At 43.4% G+C, this 12,822-nt stretch overlaps 1 protein-coding gene across 1 annotated transcript in view; it reads right to left on the reverse strand.

The window, feature by feature from the left end:
* NLGN4X (neuroligin 4 X-linked) overlaps window positions 1–12,822 on the reverse strand; it is a 289,234-nt gene that overhangs the window by 253,720 nt on the left and 22,692 nt on the right. The window contains exons 2-3 of the mRNA XM_064573691.1: window positions 6,330–6,500; window positions 2,464–2,550 (exon numbers count right to left, since the gene is read on the reverse strand). The gene's annotated coding sequence lies outside the window, so the exon portion shown is untranslated. The remainder of the gene's footprint in view (window positions 1–2,463; window positions 2,551–6,329; window positions 6,501–12,822) is intronic.

Here is a 12,822-nt window from a genome sequence, read left to right on the forward strand (position 1 = left end):
CAAACTATCTCAACATTCAAATTTATTCTTAGCCCCTACACTAGTCCTCATCATCAGCATCTTTGATACACTCATAAATTCAGTTCCATATAATCCCGAAGTTCCCAGTTCCTGGTTCATCTCTGGATCCCCTCATTTAAAAATGAAAATTACGATTCCGGGATTGCTGTGGAAGGAATTATCCTTGGTCATCAGTTTTGAATTGAACTAATAAGCCATCTTGGGAATAAAATCAAGGAATTTCTAATGCCAACCCAGACGGCTATGAAAATCCATTGCCAAGAGCCTCCCTTCACAGAGATTACAAAAGCAGAAAATGCTCAGCCAACACTGTATAGAAAATGTGATTCAAGTTGCATACGTTGAAATTTTAAAGTATCAGAGAGGCTTCCTGAATGATCTGTTTTTCCTAGGCAGCTGGTTTTCTTCATTTATAATCTCAGAAGCCCCATTGTGAATGGGGAATGGACGCTTGTCTCTCTGTTCTTTACATCTATCAGCAGACCTAGATCAAGGCACCATTGCCCCATACACAAGCCTGCACCCCTCGTGAATGACAGTGACTCCAAATGAAGACCCATGGAGTTCTCAGTTCTCATGGAGACATGTTGGGAATGCCCGAACAGGAAAACTCCCTGTCGTGAGCTTTGCATCTAGCCACGCATCTGTCCTCAGCATATAATATAGGAAGTTCCAACTTGGGATCACCCCTCGTCGAGGCCACCCCAAAGTGTGAGCGCCAAGCACACCCGGATTCAGATGGGTATTTAGACAACCTCTTGCACACGCACACGTCGATAAAGCCTGGTCTAAGTGCCCGTGGCCAAAATCCAAAAGGCCTTTCTAGATTCAGAAGTCCTCATTCTCCCCTCCTGATTGTGCACTTTATATAATGTTCCCTCTGGGTTTCATTATGTGAACTGTCACATTATGAGCTGTGACTGGTCCACAGCTCGGAGCGCAATGCCAGACCTATTACCACGGCTTCTCCTTGGAAGCAGGACAGCCTGATTGTATTAAACAGAGTGCTCCTAGCACAGCGGCTACCGAAATGATTATGACCGAGATGCATCGGGTTGCTGTTACAAAATCAAATCGTGTGAGAAGGAAGACAAATCGTTCCAAGATTTCATGCCCCGGTTAGATAGCAATATTCCTCCAGATTGAGAAGAGGAAATAAAAACGGGGGCAAGGGGGGGAAGCCCAATTTTTTTTTAGAAAGCTGAACAATTCAGAAGACAAAGGAATTTACATAATGGGCTGTTAATGATGATTTAGGTGTATGTGCTGATGAGAAATGCCTGTGTATGTCCAATGCCTTTGGTAAAATAACCTACCAGGTAAAAATAGTAATCATTTTCCCATCTATCATCATCTTCCAAATTTGCATGTTAATAACAAAAGGGGGACAGCGTGAGTCTTTGTCAATTAAAAATAGTCTTTGAAAAAAGAACTAGCCCCCCCCTTTTTTTTATGGCAGGAAATGGGGGAGGAGTTTGGAAATCCAGTTTGCTGGGAACAAGGGTCTCATAGAAAAAACACGACTTTGACAATCCTGTAGAATCCAGGAATCCTACGTAAGTTTGTTACCGACAGAGGAAAGATGGAAATTACGTGGTCAGGTCTAAAGAAGCTAAAAGCCATTTGTGGTCTCAATGGTGGAAAATGTTTGGAAGCCTGGTATTCACACTGATGAGAAAGATGGTAGATAACGAATATGTGAGTAATATAATCATAAATACTACCTTAGCAGGGCTTGAAATGACAGCTGAGCCATGAAAAGACATAACCATTTACCTGAAACATATTAAAACACATCCTTTCTCGAATCTAAGTATGGGAAGGGACGGGTCCAGATTTTGAAGTGTGCAATGATTTTACTAACAAGTGCTCCCAACCAGAGACCACAAAAGTGTTCCACCCATTTCCCTTTCCCTGTGATGTGCTCTATTCCTGTTCTCCAGATAGAGAGAAAGATCCTGTGGTCTCAGTGGGCCCCTCGGCCTGCGTTAGAACCACACCTCTGACATTTTGGATCCCATTCTCGAGGGGCCACTGCCATTCAAATGCCCTTGTAGCTTGAGATGCTCAATGTAGAACAGAGTGGGTTTCCAGTGGCCAACGGACTTGAGGGTAAATTTTGGAAAGGTTTATACGAGGTGAGTCAGAAAGCTGAGCCTCTCATCTGTGTATACCTAATTCATGAGACATATTCAGCCTTGTCGCTATTTGGAGGAACAAGCAATTTTTACAAAATCCTCAATTTCCAATGCATGCCATTCTATGCACTCCACATGAGCTTGAAATCAGCGCTTTGCCCTTTGGTTCATTTCCAATAGACTGTGAGAAAGAAAACTATTTTTACTACCAAAGGAGCCAGAAAGCATTGCTAGATTTGATTTACCCAGGCTGCAAACGCATCCATAACGTAAGTCGGCAGAAGTCCACGATTTCGATACTCACCATTACATTGTCCTTCTAAGAAGATGCCTTCAAAAACACCTCCGTGGACATATCCTTGCTGTCTTTTCCATCTCAACACATCTGTCCCTATTAAAATAAAAACGGCAAAGAGACATATTGGTCCACGCAATGAAAGAGATTGGTGTGTCTGCTTCAAAGCCAAGGTTCTATTGCTCACATAACCTTTCTTTTGGGTTGTTATAGGAACTAGCTGGTAATGGCAGAAAGTGATCTTTAACTGGGTACTTAGTAAGTCAAGCTACTAATCACAACAGGACACCTGCACAGCTGTGTTTAACTGGAGAAGCCACAACCATCCATCCTGGTCCTCACGCGGCATGACGATTTAGAATCAGTGGGAGACAGATTGAGGTTTCCAGTCTCGTCTGCATTCATTGGGGCTCTGTTCCATGTTTGTTGATGATGACAGTCAATTTAGCCCATGTCTACCTGCCTTCCAGCTAATTTAAACTAAGAGTTTTCCATCTTTGCAAAACGCAATTGGTGAAGAGAGTCAATCCATGTTTTAGAAATCGTTTATCTGCAGACACTGCTCTTTCCCCTACAGCAACGGGTCAGGATGGGCGAGACCCAACATGGCGCCATGTGCTTGGCTCGGCTATGAGAAAACTTGTGTCTATTGGAGTAGTAATCATCCCAGGATCGTTGAGCATTATTCTTGTCATCTCAACATTGAATCTTCTCTTTAGAGTGTGACTCTCACCCAATGCTGCTCGTTCTACTTACAAGTGAGGATCACAACAAGGCAAGTAGCTCCTTGTGAGCTATTGGACAGAACACCAACTTGCTGCCGACACCCACCATTTCAGAGCGCTAGGAAGCAGAGTGAACGGAAAGAGAGACTACTTCATTTAATGCACTTGTCGCGCTACCTCAAGGCTGGAGGAGTATCAGTAGCAAGTAGATGAGGTCTTTGGGTTTCAAAGGTAATGAGCCAGCGCATTATTAAACTGAGGGAAAGTGGGGTCCTATTTTAATGATGCTTTGATTACTCATAACAACTAGCACAATTACTTATTATTAGGGGTTTCAGGAACACCGTTGATTGAAATATATTTGTGAAAATGAATTCCTGTGTCAAAACAATCACAATGGCATTCATCATTGCTGACCCTTCTATAGCCATGCAGGGTGCCTATAGACATCTATTTTACAGTTAGAAAAACCGATGTCCACAGGCTAAGTCACACAGCTCATAGGCTTCGAGGCAGAGGGAGGAAGAACTGAGTCTCCCTGGACATCACTCACTTTACCAAATCAAGCTGCCTCTTCAGCTAAATGAACCATCATAGCTAACACGTACGCAGTGGGTCAACATTTCACATACCGACTGCTTTATATAGGGACTCGTTCTATCTTCTCAAGAACTGTAGAAGGTAGGGAAGAGCATTATCACCATGAGCTAAAAAAAGGGAATCAGAGGGCTACTGGGCGACTAGCCCAAGAGCACAGAGCTGCCAAAAGTAGGGCTGTCACACGAGGTACCTTGCTACCCGGGCTCAGGTGGGACAATGAGCATCTTTTCTGTCCCACATCCTCCATCCCCACACTGTGGGAATCTACAGCTGAAATGGTTTTCGTCAGCAAAAGGGGGGCTATTTGATATCCCTAGCAAAGACAAACTCCTAGTGCATGAGTGATGCACACAGTAGATGCTCACTGAATACCAGCTTTATCATTAATACTACAACTTGAAAATTGGCCCTATTTCTATTTCACCTGATCTCAGGTCATCTCTTGGCTCTCACCCACAGGCAAGTGTTAAGTACACAACTACAAAGTTCTAGAAACATTAGTATGGATTACGTCTGACTGGCTGTACTTTTTTTTTTTCTTGTGATGGGGTAGAGAAAAACGTTCCTTCATTATTATCTTAAGGTTGAGTTTTTGTTTCTTGGTTTGCTTTGTTTGTGTGTTTTTTTAAGGTCCACAAGTAGGATGAAATGATTAATCATATTGCCATGCGTTTTATTTTAAAATCTGGTATTACTAAAGTCTGATAGAACGAAATCAATAGTCCCATCACGTGGACATCTAGCTGAGCGAAAGTCCCTGGAAAGTACTCTGTTCACCCGCACTGGTTCTGTCTGGGAGGACAGTATTTTTTTTTTTTTTAATTTTTTTTTTTAAAGATTTTATTTATTTATATGAGAGAGAGAGAATGAGAGACAGAGAGCATGAGAGGGAGGAGGGTCAGAGGGAGAAGCAGACCCCCCGCCGAGCAGGGAGCCCGATGCGGGACTCGATCCCGGGACTCCAGGATCATGACCTGAGCCGAAGGCAGTCGCTTAACCAACTGAGCCACCCAGGCGCCCTGGGAGGACAGTATTTGAAGCTGGTATAGCCTCCATCAGGAATGTCTCCACCTGTCCTGCTTCCCTCTCTCTGACCAACTCCCCTACTTCTCTTACTGGAGCCTACCCCCCACCTTAGTGTATTATGTCTCCTGCTGTGCAAGGTTAACTACATTCCAAATATTCTTAGTTTCTTCTTCGAGGATAACCCTTCATGTGTGAACTCACAACATAACATTCTCCCAGACTGGTTTTTGTGTGAGAAACTGCCCCAACACTGAGAAGTCCGAGACAGAGAAGGGCCCATTATGACATCCATCCTAGTTATGCCACTTTGGGACTAACCGTTGAAATCAAGGGAGGATGCAAATCACCAACACTCCCCCAGGCAAATATGCCATTTTTCTCATGTGTTTTCTGCTCCCTGATTCACCACGGGACATAATGCAGGAAGCCTTACTTCGTGTATTTGAAGCTAAATTATAAGATATAGTCACGAGCTGAATAGTGTTATCTCAAAGGTTAAAGAATAAATTCTCTAGATTAAAATACTACTTTTTTGGGCGCCTGGGTGGCTCAGTTGGTTAGGCGACTGCCTTCGGCTCAGGTCATGATCCCGGAGTCCCGGGATCGAGTCCCCCATCGGGCTCCCTGCTCCGCAGGGAGCCTGCTTCTCCCTCTGACCCTCCCCCCTCTCATGTGCTCTCTGTCTCTCTCATTCTCTCTGTCTCAAATAAATAAATAAAATCTTTAAAAAAAAATACTACTTTTTTTCTTAGATTAAAATACTTCTTGATTTTACTATTACATTTGGCCTGGATGGCCTATCTCGAAGGCCTTAAAGGACAGATAAACATGACTATAAATAGCTGATTATTTTGGATTATTTTGGAAATGATGTGACATTACATTGTATAATCTAAGTTTTGACATAGAAAGTATACCCTATCATACACTTCTCATTTGTAAAGACTTACACTGTACTTAATATGTATTCATTGATATAGAAAAGAATTTTTTTAAGTTTATTTTTTTTAGTCATCTCTACACCCAACTTGAACCTACAACCCCGAGATCAAGAGTCACATGGTCTTCTGATTGAGTCAGCCAGGCACCCCTAGAAAGGAATATTTTATTTATTTTTTCAAAGGATTTTTATTTATTTATTTTTGCAAGAGGGGAGAGAGAGAGCACAAGCAGGGGGAGTGGGAGAGGGAGAAGCAGACTCCATGCTGAGCAGGGAGCCCGATGCGGGACTCAATCCCAGGACCCTGGGATCATGACCTGAGCCGAAGGCAGATGCTTAACTGACTGAACCACCTAGGTGCCCCAAGAAACTTTTAAAGACATCTATGGCCTGTGATGATAGTTTTCAAACAGTCAAGGTGTATTAAAAAGGGGGAAGCACTGATTAACGCAATATTTATGAGTTACTAGTATATTAACAACATTATAGTTCGCTCATATATTAGCAAATGTTACCATAAAATTATCATATCATTTTAATAGGATCTTAGCATACGGAGAGTACATTAGTCAAAGCATACAGACCTTTTGAGGAATATGAGGCTTGGAACGGAGAATGATGTTTTATTCCACACTATGACAATGTTTCAAGAAAGCCTCTCCATATACTTTCTTCTTTACAACTGAAGATCTGGGGGTTCATGAAGACGTTCATAGCCATTGCAAATCACCCTGGGTAGTAGGTCAAAAGGATACCTACAATATAAGATAGAAAGATATAAATACGTTCATAAAAGATGGCATTCATATACCCTTGGCTTTCCAAGAGGGCACTGATATGATTGTATCCCTTCGTTCCTAAATAACTTGTAATAAATATAGTCTAGAAATCCTTTCATTTCATTTCACAAGCATTTGATGAATGCAGACCATGAATGAGATATGAGGGCAGAAAAGGAATTCCAAAGACTAACGGGACCACCCGTGTCCCCAGTGAGTTTGTGTCCTTGTGAGGGAGGGCATCATCAGAGCAAGTACTCATAATTAATTGCAGGAGCTCTCGTACCACTGATAAAGGAATAGAAAGTACCAGGCGTGGTGGAGGTGACAGCTCTAAGAAAGTCTTAGGAGCTACAAAGAAGTGGGGAGAAGGGTCATATTTGTCAGAGGACAGCCTACAGAAAGCATGAGCAGAAAGCTGCACAGAGCCCGCAGGGTCCTGGAGAAGTCTGCACCACGACTGGGCTCGGGGCCCCCAAGGCTTCAACAGCACCATTATGAAAGACTGCACCAGGCCTGCACACACGTGTGCAAACACTGGAGAAGATAAACTGATTTTTATTTTATTTATTTTTTAAAGATTTTATTTATTTATTTATTTGACAGAGACAGAGACAGCGAGAGCAGGAACACAAGCAGGGGAGTGGGAGAGGGAGAAGCAGGCCTCCCGCCGAGCAGGGAGCCCGATGCGGGACTCGATCCCAGGACCCTGGGATCATGACCTGAGCCGAAGGCAGTCGCTCAACCAACTGAGCCACCCAGGCACCCCGATAAACTGATTTTTAAAACCTAAATATATTTCAGAGGTATTTAAAAAAAATTTAAGATTTTTGTGTATGTAATTTGAGAACGAGAACAGGAGCAGGGGGAGAGGGGCAGAGGGAAAAGCAGACTCCCCACTGAGCAGGGAGCCCAACGCGGGGCTCGATCCCAGGACTCTGAGATCATGACCTGAGCCAAAAGCTCATGCTTAGCCGACTAAGCCACCCAGTGCCCCTAAAACTGTTTTAAAATTCCTAGGCTTATTTATCCTTTAATTTTCTTTTGAGTCACAATGACCTGCCAAATTTCTGCAAGGAAAATGAGTGGAATTTTCATCATTTTGATAGGTTTCTTGGGTAGCTATAAAAAAATAAATAAATAAATAAATAAAAGGCATGCTCACATAAGAAAAGAACATATGTCTAGGTTTCAGAGGGGTCATCCTGGATATTTCTAGATGTGTACATAAATGTTCAAATCAACGTAAGTAACCTAATTTATGTAACCCAAATTTTATCTCCCATCTCTCAAACAGAACAATCTTCCAAATTATATCCATTTTTGAAAAGATGCATATTTAATAAAAGATCTGCTTCTGCCTTGGATTTGCTCCCAGTTTTATACAATGTTCAAACTGTTTAATTTTTAGTATTATGGAAGTCGAGTGAAGAACAACGAAGAGAGAAATTTCTCTTTAGAATGTGAAAAGCGTAACTTAAAATATATACCATCAGTTCTACACAATTCTAATCCTCCTAAGTCAACCCACAATTCGGATGAACTCTCAAAGAATTCATTTCTTGTCCCACATTGCTAATTTTGACCCAAACCTTTACAACAAAATTAAAAAGGACTCGAGTCATCTATTCAGCAAGGAGGAGAAACAAACAGCAGAGCAAAGCAAATTTATAGCTTTCGTGAAAGACAGTAAATAATTAATCTCCAAAATCCTTAAGATTCCTAAAATTCATCACTCTCAATTTTCTAGGCATGGACTAGAATGGGAAATTTGAAGCCTTTCTCTGATGCTATCCTTAAAAAAAATACAGAAAAAAAAATTGTAAAAAGTGTAGGGAAATGATTACCAGCAAAAAAAAAAAAAAAAAAAAAAAGAGAGGAAAAAATTAGGATAAAAAGGCATCTAAAAACAAATCACATAAGTATATTGAATAATCCACACATTTTCAGTTAATCATGCTAGTGTATAAGCTCAATAATTGAGGAAGAACCATGTTCCCTTAGGGGGAAGACAAACTCCCTTCTACAACAAATAGGTTAAAGGATCAAAGATGTTCTCTCATACTCTCTCTGGTTTGGCTATATTGTCTAAAAAAACTGAGATGTCTGGGTTGTTAACACTTGTCCTCAACCTGCAACCTTTGATTTTCTCATTCATTCAGTGAATATCCACAGAGTGTCTTGTAACTACTCATTTTTTCAATAATCACCCAATGAGCGTCTCCTCTGAGCGGAACTCACTGAAACACACGTGTTTAAGGGAAGGCAGGAAAACATTAAAACACATGTAAGCGGGAAAAAAATAAAAACGCTTTCCAATGTGAGGGAGCACCAAGAAGGAAGCAAACAGGAGGCTAAATATGCAGACAGGAGAGCATGTAACCCACTTTATGTGGGAAGGGAGAAGGCAGATGAAGTGGACAGGCAACGCCCTAATTTGGTACATGCTTAGTTGGATCACAAAACTGAAAGACAACTGGTATACCAGCAAGGTGGTAATCAGACAATGCTGTGGGGTGAAGCTGCGGAGGTGGGCAGGAGGTTCACTGTGTGAAGCCAAATAGGTCAGTAAAGGGAATTTTGGTTTGATTTTAAGTGTAACATGAAGCCAACCTTTGTGAAACATTTCAGAGCAAGAAGGAGGAAGATAAGATTAAAAATAAATGCCGCGAACAGCCTGCCTTACGATGTGCCTATATTTTAAGGTACTTTACCTGCTTCGTTAACTTACTCATCTTGCAAACACCTCTAGATGGAGGGACTCTCTACTTAACTCTCTTGTGGATGAGAAAACCGGAGCATGAAAAAAATCAACTTCACATAGCTAGGAAACATCAGGGGGCCTGGCTCCTTTGGTAGAAAGTAATGAGTGCCAGAGACAAGGGTCCATAATGCATGCCAAAGCTAGAGAAGAAAGTGAGCATGACAGAGTCTAGGCCTCATGTGATGGATAAGGTATGGATAAGGGTGAAATACTAGGAAAAAAAAAAATGTATCAGGCTCTGCCTCTGGGGCTCCTGGCACAGAGTTCCCAAAACCCTTGGAATTTCCTAAGTGATAACAGCACTAGGAACATCTTTGTTCTAATATTTGGTCTCTGGCCCTGGTTCCTCATACAGAGCTCCTAAATCCCTTGGAATATCCTGGGTAATAGGAGTGTCTTTTGTTCTAATGAGGCAACACTTTGTGGGCACCTACATAGTTTCAAAATGGGGCTGGTCACCAGGAAAACCAAGTCATGGTTGGAAGCTTGGAATGTCCAGCCCCTCTCCATCCTCTGGAAAGATGGAGGGGCTAGAGACTGAGTTAAAGATTGGTCATGGGTACATGATGAAGCCTCCATAAAAAAGGAAAAGTATGGAGTTCAAGGAGCTTCTGGGGTTGGTGAGCACATCCATGGCTGGGAGGGTGGTGCACCCCAACTCCAGGAGGACAGAAGCTCCTGTCTCAGGACCCTCACAGACCTCGTCCTATGTATCTCTCCATCTGTATCCTTTATCATCTCCTTTATAATAAAATTAACTGGAAGACATTAGAGCAATGTTTCCCTGAGTTCTGTGAGGTGTTCTAGCAAATGATGCAATCCAAGGAGGGGGTTGCGGGAACCTCTGATTTGTAGTCGAATTGGAGAAAAGTTGTGAGTCACCTGGGGACCTACTGCTTGCAATTGACATCTGTGGTGGATACAGTCTTGTGGGACTGAGCTCTTCCCTGGTGGCATCTGCGCCGACTCCAGTTAGTGTCAAATTGAACTGAATTGTAGGACACCCTCCTAGTGCCACAGAGAATGTCACTGTGTGGCATAAACCCCACATATTTGGTGACAGGAAGCATTGAGTGTGTGAGTGAAGGAGGAACACAGGAGTGGAGGAGTGGTTTTCCCAACCAACGTGGGAAGAGAATACAACAGTACCCGGGTTGAAGGAGAGCCTGAGGATGGCAGAGCAAAAAGGCCAGGAACAGGTGTGGTGAATCCCAGAGATGTCAGCTTGGACGGAACAGGAAGTACCAGGGAAGAGAGGTCAGGACAGACTTGAAGATCACCGGTTCAGGAGATGGAAGACCATGTGTGCTTACAGAAAGTTTCTGGAAGAGACAGTCCTCTGATGCAAGCTATCATTCAGGAAGGTAGAGCAGGAAGAGTTTTAAAAGTAGATGGTAGAGTGTGAAAAGCCATAGACAGGACAGTAGTAAACGAGCAAACGTCAAGTGAGAACATGGCCATGGAAAGTAGAGATGTATCATAGCCAGAGCAAGAAAGGGACCTGGAAAGCGATCTACAGCAGGCAGACTGGAGAGGGGATGCAAAGTGCAGGATGAGGGACTGAGTGCAGAAGATGCCTCTGCTGGGAAAACAAAATGCGGGGAATGGGGCAAGCTTGGCAAGAATGATGATGGGCTGAATTTGGACACACTGAACTGAGCTTTTGGCAGAGCACACAGACGAAGTTGTCCAAAAAGAGGCAACTGTGAGAGCAGGATGAGGCTTGAGGGAGAAGTCAGAGCAGAAAGTAAGGACATGGGGGTCTCCCAAGTGGAAGGCATGGTTACATCACGAACAGAGGCAAAGCTACGTGGGACAGTCTGGAAGCTGGAGAAGTGGTCTGGGGCTGGAGTAGATGGAGCAGCAGGATCCAGAAAAGTTCAGGAAAGGAGTAGAAAGGCGGTAGAGGGGAACCAGAGGGGAGGACGTTCAGAAATTCAAGGAAGGATAAAACCCCTTAAAGGAAAGGGCAAAGAACTTGTCAGAGTCTACAGAGAAACTCCGAGAAGAACACTGGCTGTGCTGAAGGGTCAGCCCCTGCACTGGTGCCCGGAGCAAGCCACAAAGCCCAGGTGTGCTGTCAGAATAGAAAGCAGGAGAGATGTGGGAAGAAATCAAGAAATGTTTGTTATGACGAGTTCTTTCAAGATACGACGTGTCAGGACATAAGTACGTTTGTGGGCAGATGAGGAGAATGGTGGGGAAGGTCTTGATAATGAGCATGGGAGACCAGTTTCAGAAAGGAACACTATAAACCAGAGAATGTGGAGGACTGAGAAGTGCATCCTTTTCAAGTCCATCCATTACGTTATAATCACCAAGAAGAACCTGTTCTCTGTGAGTCTCAGAGATCTCTGTAGCATCTGGTAATGTTGACCCGTCCACCCAACTCCTGAACCCTCTCTCCTCCCTTAATGAAATCACCTGACATATAACACCAGCCTCCAATGGCAACCCCATTACTTGGTTCTCTATGCAAGACGTAGCCATCAATACTGTCTTCCAGGGCTTTGCAGGAATGTCATGATTTCCTCAGTGTCTACTGCCGCTAGATCTCAATTCACACTAATAGCCTCATGGCCTCAACCTCTATCTCTACTGCTACCTCCCTCCATCATATCTGCCATAAAATTGACATTCCGTGAATGGTTCACCTCAGCAAAAGCAACAACAGGGCTCCTCCAGATCCAACGGAAGAACATCTGTTGGCTTTACCATTGGGTTCCACCACCTAGAATTCTCCAACTTCAACTGAGTCATCCAACGCAACCACCTGCGCTTGAAATGACACTCAACCCATTCACACGCATTTGTGTGAATTATGACATGTCACATGCATGTATGTCATCATTCGAGAAGTGCCTTTATCAACACTTGCTGCACACCCGTATCGACTCACACCCTCCTTTGCTCTTCACACAGAACCCCATGCATCCTGAGACACAGATCATAAGCAACCTCCTTTGTACAAGTTTCTCTGACAAACTGGCTTCCATCATGGCCCTCAGTGGTCCCTGCCCCCTGTACCAACACCCTCCCGCTGTTCCATTCCAGATTGGTACTAGGTGTGACCAATAGCATGCAGACCTGGTGATGTACCACCTCCAAGATCAAGGTAGAAAAGACAATGGTTTGCATCTTAGGGTCCCTCCCTCTCATCCTGTCTCTCTCCTCCCCAAATCAAGGAAGCCAGGAGCCAATGTGTGACTGGCCTTAGGGAGTGTCTCATGTGGCAAAGAACATGAGCCTCCTGTGAAGGGAGGGACACATAAGTGAGATTCTCCACTGCCTTTGTAAAATTTCCACCCCAGTCTCCAACTGGAGTGCAGCATCACGGCAGACCCCGAGCCAGAACTACCGAGCTGTGCAGCTCTTCAATTCCTGACTTCCAGAAAATCTATGAGATGATAAATATTTGCAGTGTTAAGCTGTGTTTTAGGGGAATGTTTTATGCGGCGATAGACAAACAACAAACTGTCCTGAGTGATACCAGTGCAAAATAAGATTCTATATGGAATCTTACAGTGGAAAATA

Source organism: Mirounga angustirostris, unplaced genomic scaffold (assembly GCF_029215605.1).
Source record: "Mirounga angustirostris isolate CCGP_5_RB_7025 unplaced genomic scaffold, mMirAng1.0.hap1 SCAF_11, whole genome shotgun sequence".
NCBI lineage: Eukaryota > Metazoa > Chordata > Mammalia > Carnivora > Phocidae > Mirounga > Mirounga angustirostris.